This window comes from Octopus bimaculoides, chromosome 15, assembly GCF_001194135.2.
Source record: "Octopus bimaculoides isolate UCB-OBI-ISO-001 chromosome 15, ASM119413v2, whole genome shotgun sequence".
NCBI lineage: Eukaryota > Metazoa > Mollusca > Cephalopoda > Octopoda > Octopodidae > Octopus > Octopus bimaculoides.
In genome coordinates, this window is record NC_068995.1 from 37,218,471 (window position 1) to 37,226,832 (window position 8,362).

The following is an 8,362-nucleotide window of genomic DNA, read 5'->3' on the forward strand; positions in this document are numbered from 1 at the left end:
ATATATATATATATATATATATATATATATACGAGGTGCGTTCGAAAAGTACCCGACTTAATTTTACTCACAAAAAACTAATGGCGCGTGGGAATAACACTTTCGGTCGGAGGTGGCACTATCCTTCCTGTGCATGCCTGAAGACCATACACAAGTCGAAACGAGGATTCGATTGAGAAGGTTCGACGAATAGTCATGGAAAACTACTGTGTAACAATCCAGAAAAATGTTCATGAAGGGGGAATAAGCAAATAATTAGTGCATTCCATTTTAACGAAGAATTTGTGCATGCTGAGAGTGTCGGCAAAACTTGACCCCAAGATGCTGGCGGAGCAGCAGAAATTGCTCAGGAAATACAGGGCTGTGCAAACCACGACCTAGACTTCCTGAAGACCATCATCACTGGTGATGAGGCATGGGTTTATGTTCACTTCTCGAGGCGTTCGGTCATCTTGCGTGAAAACAATAATTTGATGAGCACGCATTACACGTCTGAACTCTAGGCGTAACAGCCGGCAATTAACGTGACAAATCGGCTCGAAAACTTTCGCACATACGCGGAAAGAATGATGTCACCTCCAATCTAAAGTAATTTCACAACGAGGTATTAGTTTTGGTGGGGAAAAATAAAGTCGGACCGATACATTTTGAACTCATCTCGTATAGGTATATACGCACTCGATACACGCACTCGATACACGCACGTTTATATTAAAGTTTTATGCATTCAACTGAAATAGTAAATCATAACGTGCAATCATTTCTCATGAATATTAACAGCCATTTAGAATGGGTAAAGTTTTAAACGATAATCGAAACCACAGCGTGGGATCAGTTTATTAGCAGCTTACTTCTAGTAATGCAGATGTCATATTTACTGTGTATGAGTGCAGTAATAGCTGTGAACAAATTATATTCACATTAACAAGCAAGAAAAAGGAAATAAATGACAGCAAATGCTCTTAGCAGCAAGCATTATTCCAACAATGTAGAATTCGTTCCACTTCAAAAACACTATTTCAGAATCATTTGTAATACAAACATGCATACATACACCACTAACCCACACCGATGTATATATATATATATCTTAATACCTACTAAATAAATAAAAGGGTACATATATTTTACAGACTTGCTTTGTTGTAACATTCTTAGCACAGATCTTTTATGTAGCGGTAGATAATATATTTTGTACAAATGCTGCTGCAACGAACAACAATGAAAGAAAAATCAAAGCAAAGTAAAAATAGGAATCTAATGCAATTTTTGAAGTGAGAAGTTGAAAAACTTATTTCGAGAAGACAAAATATATTTTCTAAGCTTGAACTACATTCCTGGATTGCTGTCATCCATGTAACGATGACTCAATTTGATATATCTACTTTTTAGTAAATATGAAAGTTTCTTCTTCTTCTTAGTAGTAGTAGTAGTAGTAGTAGTAGTAGCAGCAGCAGCAGCAGCAGCAGTAGTAGTAGTAGTAGTAGTAGTAGTAGTAGTAGTAGTATTGTCGTTGTTTTTTCCAGACATTTCACTAAGTTATTTGTTTAGATACCACCGGGAAATTTTCTGTATTTTATTGAATTAACATAAATGTCGAAAACCTGTAAATCTCGGTTTTTCTCTAAAACTTCTTGTTTTCCATTTTCTTTTGTTTTACACTCTCAAAAGTATTTATTTAATTTCTCCCCTGCCAGAAACGTTATGTTATTAAGTTATATATTTTAAGATGTACAAAATCATTCATTTTGTCAGGCGATTTCGCACATTTCTCTAACCATCGAAACTACAATGGCAATCCAAATAAAGAAATAAAAACAACAGGAAACATGGTTTTAGACAATTTCGCTATAACAAAGAGGAGATTTCGTATCTATAACAAGACCATATTCAACGAGATGTGATCCCTATTTTCATGTAGAAGCATTTCACAAAATTTCAACAAGTTTCACCTTTATATTCGACGTTAGCAGCGTGTTTGTGGTTATATTCTTTGGAAGCATCTATAGGAATTGATAAAATTATATATAATTTACTCTGCTGGTATTCATATAATAGATGTCTTGCGCCACAATGAAGCCGCAGCTTACTGAGACAGGTGGCTTTGCTATCAATGTAAGAACGAAACTCAAATATTTCAACATAACAGATTAATCGGAAGTTTTTCAGCTTTACTCATTCCGGGATTGTACAGCTTTATGACAGGAATCTGGACAACTGAGAAAATTCTAAGGGTTTCATTCGATATACTCTTGATTCTAAAATTCTCAAAACTAGATATTTCTCATATGGCATTTCACAGATATTGCCTGTTATTCTGTGTAGGAAACAGCAAGAATAATTACAGTTTTGATTTATCAAATTCACACAAGGCTGTAGTTATGTTGGAAAGATGGCAGGTAATTGATTAATATTAATTTATAACCAATGACGGTGTTGCTTAAATGTTGCAAATCAAAATAAATAGAACTTTTTCTAACTGGTTCAGCCTCTCTGGTCCCGAAGGAAGCTACACTAGCGATTCGTATGTTATAGTAAGTAAGTAACTCCCACCCACATAAAAAAAAATCAAAAGAAAAACCAACAACAACCACAAAGAATAGAAAACGAAAGCAGAAAGCCATTTTTTCAAGACATTTCTTAAAGAAGGTAATCTGTAAATGTCAATGCAATCTGATCTTATGTAAACCCGATTATGAAAAAGATGTCATAATTTCATCTGCTGACGTAGCAAAATAGGCTAATGTCAGACAGACAAAAAGGCTTTGAAGGCGCAACTGAAGCAAACCTGGACTGACAGCAGTCCGTTGCAGTTTCATTCACTAATCATCGATATCACATTTCAAATGTGCCACAAACAATGTCTTCCATATATCTGTGCGTGGGTCACTCCCTAATCAAATCTACGCCACCGGCATTACCTCACCGAAGAAAGAAATATTCGGGAACGAGGTGGAGTAGATGACGATGTCTATATAAATATATATATAACATGCATAAAGATCCTCCCTCCCTTTCTCTCTCTCTCTCGCTCTCTCTCTCTCTCTCTCTCTCTCTCTCTTTATATATATCTATCTTTGTATATATATATATATATATATATATATATATATATATATACTAGTGCTACTACTTCTTTTGCAGTTGTCATCCTTACAACATGGCCGTTGTTTTTTTTTTCAGCGATATCATTGATATTATTTCTATTCACTTTAAGCAAGTTCCTTCATTTCCACTTACTGTGAAAATTTCACTCGTAACGCAAGGTAGTGTAGTCTTTGTTCTTACATTCTCATATAAATTAAAGAAAATAAATACGGCAGTTAATTTTCTTAATAAGGGAATTTCTTTAGATGCAAAGCCAAATTAGATTTTCGCCTTCTCTTATCCGTTAGATATTCACATTAAATTATAACTCACAGTTTCCTTCTCGCTGTGAAAGTCTAAATTATCTGTGACTCACAAAGCAAGCAGGTTTCTTCTTCAAGTTAAGGTAGAATTAAAATACATACATTTATACATAGTTTCTTCACTTGAAAACGCTTCTTAGCTAACTTATAATTCAAAAGAACAGTAAACGTGATATTTATGAGATACTTATGATCTATTTTGTTTCATTATTACAAAGATTTACTTCATGAATAATTTGTTGCAGAAAGTTTATTTCAGAAGTCATAAGGAATATCTCTATATAGTATATATGAAGTGGTTTTAATAGATTAGATATGTTGCTAATTATCAGTATTGAGGATTCAAAGCAACCCACGACAGATTAAATTATAATAGCAATCTAATATTTACTTATTGTATGAAACATGCTGAGTTTGATTGATTAAATACAAGGTTACTCTTTTCTTCACTGCGGATATACTGAAAAAAATAATGAATTCCTTTTGTTCAGGCAAGCTTTTCGAATCATTATATATAAAATTTCCAGAGACAATTTGCATTACAATAGACACATTCCGGAATTGATATCGTTATCAGAATTTCTTTCGAAATATATTTCTATGCCTTTTAGACTACCTAAAAAGAACTTTGAGGATTGCAATCCATAAAAAGCAATACTAATTTTCAACGAACGAAGCATCCTATTTTGATCTAAATGTGTTTCTAGAGCTAAGGGTTTCTAAAAACTTATTAATCCGAAACTAATTTTGAGAAAGAGTGAATAATACTTTTATACTTTTATGAAGATGATGACAATGATGGCGATGATATGGGATGTATTATATAAAACTGAAAGCGCGGTGAGCTGGCAGAAACGTTAGCACGTCGGGCGAAATGCTTAACGGTATTTCGTCTGCCGTTACGTTCTGAGTTCAAATTCCGGCCAGGTCGACTTTGCCTTTGACCTTTCAGAGTCGATTAAATAAGCACTAGGTACGCACCGGGGTCGATGTAATCGACTTAATCCTTTTGTCTGTCCTTGTTTGTCCCCTCTATGTTTAGCCCCATGTCGGCAATAAAGAAATATATATAATACTGATTGTCTACTACATATTTTTATGTACTCTTTCTTTTATTGGCCACACAGGGCTCAACACAGAGCGGACGATATAGGACATTACATGTGGGGCCGAAAAAAAGAAAAACAACGAATGTGCAGATGTATGATTAATAAATAAAAAGATGTAATAATGGTCACTCGTGCCCCACGACCCAGGTACATCATTGGACATTTTCTAAATACTAACATGAATTATCAAAGTTTTTCTTTTTTATTTTGCTTAGTGAAATCACCTCAGGTTTTGTGTTTCTTTGTTGATTCTTTTCGTTTGTTTATGTTAAATGTTCGTGTTCTTGTTTGTAACGTCTTGTAATTTTTGGCTTTCGTTTTGTTTGTGGCAGGGGGAAGAACGATTAATTTTCTTTTTGCTCTTCCTCCCAGCCACCTGCCGTACACTGTCACTTACTTTTGTAGTAGTAGTAAACGGTGCTACTTCTTCCGCCGTGACTGTCTTTCCTTCCACCGTTTTCTCCTGTTTGTTTTCCTTCCGCTCCGTAGTCGTTGAAGTAGACGGTGTGTTTTGCTCTGTTTTTACCGTCACGTCCTGTTGCTTCTTCTCTTCCGTTCTTTACTGTTGTTTACTGGCCTCCGTCTGGCTTTCTCCCTGGGTACAGGTTTTTCTTATGTGTCGCTTTTGCTCACATCCGAAGCACTTTGGTACTCTGCCTTGAACAGCGGCCTTCGGTCTTGTATCATCTGGAAGGATGACGAACCCCGGTATGCTATCAATATCTGTTGGTGTGGCTTGGATCGTTGCTCTAATGCCCCTGCCACGCCAGTCATAGCTACTTTTTTCTTCTAACTCCAGTAGTGTCACCTCTTCTTTATGCTGGCGAAGGCCGCCGCCAAGAGCCTCATTGGTTTGATTTCCGAGTCGAACTCATTTATTACTATTTTCGTCGTTCTTTTATCGAGATATGACGGTAAAAGTGCTAATCCGCTTGTCTGCAGGGTGGTCGTCGAGTCCATCTTGGCATCCCTCTCAGCCATAAACTTCGCCTCCACCGTTCCAAACTTTCTTCTGCGCTTAACGCACGTTAATTTATACATAATAGGTTTTAATGCCTTTTCAATTTCCTTTATTGACGCTATATCTATATTTTCTGATCTTCATAGATAGCGTCCTATAGACAATTGTTCTTCTCTTAATTCCTTTCATCACCTCCTTAGGAGGATTAAACCTCAAGTTGTCTCTTCCACCCCCAGACGGGCAAAACAACAGGAAACAACCCTGTAAAGGCTAACAATTTGTCACAAGACACTAACAGTTTGTAAACAATTTTTAAAACAAATGTAATCCCAAAAGGGAAGACATGCAACAAATTTAACGGCACTTCAACAATAAACTTCAGATAATAAGATTATAACAGAAAGCGAATACACCACACCGCCTACTACGTATTCTCGATTGTCTATTTGCTTAAGATTGTTCATTGGTTTAACACTAATTTACACAACCGTATAATTTGTGTGATAGTCTTTTCTACTATAGGCACAAGGCCAGAGATTTTTGGTGTGGGGGCCAGTCGATTAGATCGACCCCCTAACGTTTCTGCCAGCTCGCCGCCTTTTCATTTGGTTATATTTATTTATTTATTGCCCACATGGGGCTATACATAGAAGGGACAAATAAGGACAGACAAAGGGATTAAGTCGATTACATTGACCACAGTGCGTAACTGGTACTTCTTTAATCGACCCCGAAAGGATGAAAGGCAAAGTTGACCTCGGTGGGATTTGAACTCAGAACGTATGGGTAGACGACATACCGCTATGCATTTCGCCTGGCGTGCTAACGTTTCTTATTTCTTTATTGTCTACGAGGGGCTACATATAGAGGGGACAAACAAGGACAGACAACGGGATTAACTCGATTACATCGACCCCAATGCGAAAACGGTACTTAATTTATACTGCTAAGCATTTCGCCCGGCGTGCTAACGTTTCTGATAGCTCGCCGCCTTTTAATTTACGTGATATTAACCAATATATAAACTGTCTTACCCAGAGAAAGGAAGAAAGAAAGAAAGAAAGAAAGAAAGGAAGCGAGAGAGAGAGAGAGAGAGAGAGAGAGAGAGAGAGAGAGAGAGAGAGAGAGAGATAGAGAGATGAAGTGAAAGCGCGGGTGGTTGTGGCTGCATAATAACGACTGAATATAAAACAATTTGACTTCAAACAGCGAATTCTTCGTCTCGATTGTATATGTTCCTTCTGTAAAAGAACTTTCAATAGCAAACATACACCCACTCACAATGTCCTACATAGGACAAATTGCATGCACACACACATTTGTGTACTCATAGATACTTACATGCAATATGCAGTCATGCATGATATAAACCGAAACCATAATCTCGAGTGAATTTGGTGGAAGCAAACAGATATATGAATAAATGGAGCTTGTACGAAACGTACGTACTGCTATAACCTATTGAATTTTTGTTGCTTATGTTCAAATTTTATTCACCAAATCTCTTGATTTTGTTTTTGGTTTTTCCCCTACCAAATTCTGGTGCCTCAAACATTTTAAGTACCACAATCCAATGACTTAAGTAAGGAAAAGAAGGTATCTATCTATCTATCTATCTATCTGTCTCTCTGTCTATTTATATATCTATCTTTTCCTATATACATTTACACAAGCACAAACTGACAAGAGATGCTACAATCACTATACAATGTCTTAAATCTTTGATGATGTTACTTTCATGAAGATGATGACAATGATGGTGATGATGAAAATGATGAGAGTTATAACGAAAATGCTGAAGATGATATTGACGATGACGATAGTAATAATAATGATGACAACAATATCTGAGAAGTAAATAAAAAGAAAATTAATTTAAAATAACACCTTTGAAATATATCGCAGCTGCTGTTAAATATTCAGAGATAGTAAATGACAACTCTAAAAGTTACAAATAAAATCTTTTACTCTCCATAAACGTACATGCACACACACACGAAGTGGTACGCATGCTCATTAGTTCATGAATAATAGATTATATCTGGAGTTTTTTGTTTAATAAAAAGTGTTCATATTTTGAATAACAGTTAACAGCACATGAGGGTTTCAATAGGATACGACTTTCCAAATACCAGAGAAAAAAAGAAAGGAAAGAAAAAATAAGAAAGCCATATTTTCTTCTATAATACATCTTTAGGAATTGAAAGAAGCCATTGTTTTATATATTTTTTATTATATATCCTTTTAGACTATTTTCATAGCTGATTTCACCTTTGATGCTTATAAACATCTTTAAAGTTCTTTTCTAACAATAAACAATATGCTGCATCAGCATTAAACCTATTTTTAGATAATGGAATATGATATACAAGATAGGACGGACAGACAGACTCACGCTCACACACGCGTGCACATATAAAAGAACACACACGTACAAAATTACAACACTGTCAATAAGTATCACATAAATTTGGCTATGAAGCTGATAATATCCTAATCACTAAAACGCTTCATGTCAAAAAGAAGTCTATTCAATCATGGCATATCAAAATCATTAATTTTCCTTCATTATCTGAACTGGTTTCGAAACCATACGACATCATATTTTCACACAAGGCCTCATACACTTTGAATTTGATATACATTCATTGCTCTTAACTCGAACGTGGTGATATTTCATCAAGCACTACGATTTATCCATCCACCGACTTCTATGTCTCACTTACATCAGTCATTGGACTGTGGCCATGCTGGAAGACCACTTTGAAAGATTTTAGTAGAACAAATCGAAACCAGTTGTCAAGCAGTTGGGGAACAGACATACATACAAACGAGCGCACACACACATACGGCATCTGTCTGTATCTACGTATGGATATATA

General features: G+C 35.8%; 1 protein-coding gene across 1 annotated transcript in view; it reads right to left on the reverse strand.

The window, feature by feature from the left end:
- LOC106875431 (protocadherin Fat 4) overlaps positions 1-8,362 on the reverse strand; it is a 483,512-nt gene that overhangs the window by 286,620 nt on the left and 188,530 nt on the right. The gene's annotated exons all lie outside the window — the stretch shown is intronic.